Source organism: Elephantulus edwardii, unplaced genomic scaffold, assembly GCF_000299155.1.
Source record: "Elephantulus edwardii isolate Elephantulus edwardi_28Jun2011 unplaced genomic scaffold, EleEdw1.0 scaffold00049, whole genome shotgun sequence".
NCBI lineage: Eukaryota > Metazoa > Chordata > Mammalia > Macroscelidea > Macroscelididae > Elephantulus > Elephantulus edwardii.
This window is the reverse complement of record NW_006399799.1, coordinates 4273493-4277145: the sequence shown is the minus strand read 5'-3', so window position 1 is coordinate 4277145 and position 3653 is coordinate 4273493.

Here is a 3653-nt window from a genome sequence, read left to right as displayed (position 1 = left end):
GGCTGCATAATATTCCTTTATAAAGATTATGTATCATAATCATAATGCCATGCTGGAGAACATTTAGCTGATTCCTTATTTTTTGCTTTGTAAAAAATCCTCCAAAATCAAACCCATTGCTTCGCAACCTGGTAGGATAGGGTGTAACTGCCCCAGAAGGTTTTCTGTGTAATTTACAGAAATTGCAATCTGCAGAAGCAGGCTACCCCATCTTTTTCTCCAGGAGTGGTTGTTGGGCCCAGTTAGCAGCCAGGTACTTTAAGAATTGCACTGCTAGGGCTGCACAGTAAATCCGTTTTGCATACTTAACCACATTTTTTCCCCTAGAAATGAAAGTGCTGGGCATGTACATTTTAGAAGTTCCTACCGCATTCTTGAATTTTTTACATGTTGAACAGAGTATGAGCACCTGCTCTTTGGCCTGTGCTCTTTCTAGCCACATGATATATTCTCTCCCATTCCTTTTTATCTTTGGCATTTAGATTTGTAGCACTAACAAAGAAGGGCATTTAGTCATTTTCAGAACCTGAATCTTCCACTGTCTGTGGTGAGAAGTGGCACCCAGTTCAGTGATATTTAACAGCTCCATGGAATGCTGAAGTGTTAGTGCAGGGCCTTGCTGCCTGGGAGGATTCCTGGAGGCCCTGGTGATGGGAGCCCTGCATTGTAGAATGATCTTGCTTGCTTGGCTCTCTGTGGCCTTGGTGGGAATTGTGAGCATAGTAGGGCATCTACTACCATGTCATCAAATATCATCACCTCAGTTGGTGAATTCTGTTTTGGTGGGGAAATTGTTAGGTGCCACCAAGTTGTTTGTGACTCATAGCGACCCTATGTACATGAACCGTACTATATTTTGAGCCAGCCTCGTCTCTGACACACCTACTCCCATTATTCCAGTGACTGGATCAATCCAGGGTCTTTCTCCCTTGTGCTGTCTTCTCCCTTGTGCTGTCCCTCCACCCTTCCAAGCATGATGTTCCTCTCCAAGGACTAGTCCCTCCTTGCAATGTGCCCAAAGTATGTCAGAGAAAGCTTCATAATCATCTCCAAGGAGAAGCTTGATTTCACCCTCTCTAGGACAAACCTGTTTGTTTTGGAAGTGATGAAAATAATTCACATATAAGTGCTCGTGCCACCATTCCCCAGTTACTTTGAGGGTAGTGGTAATGGCTTCTGAATATCCAGGGTGTGAAAGTCTGTATTTAATCTTCTCTATAGAATAATAATTTCTGCTCTGATTCTAAGTGTGAATCTCAGACAAGTTTTCTGCCCTTTGTCTCCTAGAATTTGAAGAGAATATTACTTAAGCAGCATAGTCCTTGCCCATAGTAATATCAATAAATATTACTTTATAAGTCTCCAATGAGGTAGATTACAGTAATGCTTTCATATGCAGGGAAGAAAAAAAAAGATTGAAATAATCTTGTCAAAACAATAGTATTTACCACACACACATAACTCTGAAGAGGATACCTTTAGTTTTAGTGTTGATTAATTTGGCTGCTTAACAATGACACAAACCCCCCCTAGGTTCTTTGTGCCTTCTACTGAGATGCTTTCATTTTATTGGCTACCATCCTGGTGGCACTGTGTTTAAAATACTCAGCTGCTAAATAAAAGGTAGATGCTAATGGCAACTACTTCAGAAAGTTGCTGTGAGGATTCAGTAAGTTACAGTGGTTTATAGCAATGGCTACTACAAGTGCCTGGCACATACTAAATGCTCAGTACATGTTTGGTGCCTTTGAATCTGCTCTGTTGAGTCTACTTTGACTCATTGTTTGCCTTCGAGTGTAGCACGACTTACAGCTACCCTATAAACAAAAGGCTTGAAGCCCTTCTACAACTATTGACATTTCTCAAAGTAGCCCTTTATACAGAGGATCAAAACCTTGTCCTGGGGACATGGGGGAGGAAATGCACTTCTTGGTCCCTCACAATCTCGTTGTGTTTAATTAAGGCCTTGCTTTCAGCCAGTGTGTCATCCATCTCACTGAAGGTTGTCTTTTTCTGACCTTTCCAAGTGTGATGCCCTTTCCCCAAAGACTGCCCCTCCTGGAAACATGCCTGAACTATGTGAGATGAGATCTCATAATCTACTTCTAAAGAGCACAGATTTCTACAGGTGAGAAAGTGGATTCAGAGTCTTTTAAGTGTCCACATGTCAGATCTGAAATGAGAACTAAAGACAGAGGGAACCTTTGCACTAGCTATCATAGCTGAAAATGAGGAGGCATGTCACACCTTCCCTGCTTGTGAGTAGATAGGATTATCTGTCCAATGTGATTAATTCTGTCCTCTCCAGAGTACCACTCTACATGAAAATGTTTAAGCCCATGAAAGGAGACCCTGGACCCTCTACAATGCTGGCCTCTCTCCTCTTCCACCCCTCCTGGATGACACAGTCAGCCTGTCTCCAGTCAGGACTTGAAATAAAATCTCCCACAGCTGATATTAGACCGAGGGATGGTGTTTACCATCAAGTCTTGGCTTGCAGGTTGATTAGCTGCTACAGGAACTCCAAGTTTTGCTCGAGGGCCAGCCCAGCTTCTGCAGGAGAGTCCGGATGGTGGAGGAGTGGGCTGCCCAACTGGTGTGGAGAAGCAGATTGGCAGGGACAGGAGTACCTTGATCCCTAGCAGTTCCTCCACAGCAGCCCTAGGAGAAACTTGCCTTAGGAAAAGTGCCCCTCACTGATAGCTTAAATCTAGGTCAGTTGTGCACAATACCCTTTTGTCTCCACTGTCTGTGCAAACAGCCTTGCTCTTTATTGACACTCCCTTCCCTTGATGAATCTCACAAACTCACCTCACAGCTGCCACAGACCTTCCAGCTGTTGGGCCCATTGGGCAAGCCCTGACCAGGATTAGCTGTCTAGGATGTGTGGATGGGAGGGGCCCTCTTTCAGCTCTTTAAAGCTGGGTACTCCCCCGTTGCTGGAGAGAAAGCTCCCTCAGTCAGAACAGCAAGAGGTAAGATCTGATGAGGTCGCTGGGGAAGGTTTAGGGAAGGTGTTAAAATGGGCAAGGGCTATGTTAACAGCCAAGAGGGATAGAGGAGTTCCAGAAAGGCTTAGAGCCTATAAGACTCAAACTCAGTAATCTGCATTTTGTAATTGGGAATTCTAGGACCACCTTGGTTATATGGGTTTCCTACAAAATAGGAAAAAGACATTAATTTGCACAGACACTGCCCTTGGGGATAGATAAAGGAATATGTCAGATGTCTTTGGGGTGTTTTGTTTGCTTGATGTATCTGCTTCTAACTGTGTGCATGTACACATTTTTCTGTGTGCTGCTGTAGGGGAAGGAGAGATCAGTTTCGAAGTATCTCCCCAGTGTTAGGCACGACCCTAACCATTTAATTTAGGTTTTCTCGAAATCCTCCCAACACAACTTTGTGAGGTTGATATTTTTCTAATGTTTTTCTTCTTCTAAATTTTATTTTGTATTGTTGAAAATATGCACAACAAAACATACACCAACTCAACAGTTTCTACAGTTTACATTTTAGGGACACCACATTCTTTGAGATGTGCAGCCATCCTCACCCTCCCTTTCAGAGTTATACCTTCTCACTGCCCTGTTTCCTACCCAATCTTTGGCTACTGTCAATATGCTATAAACCATATAAATAATTCTTAAAATAGC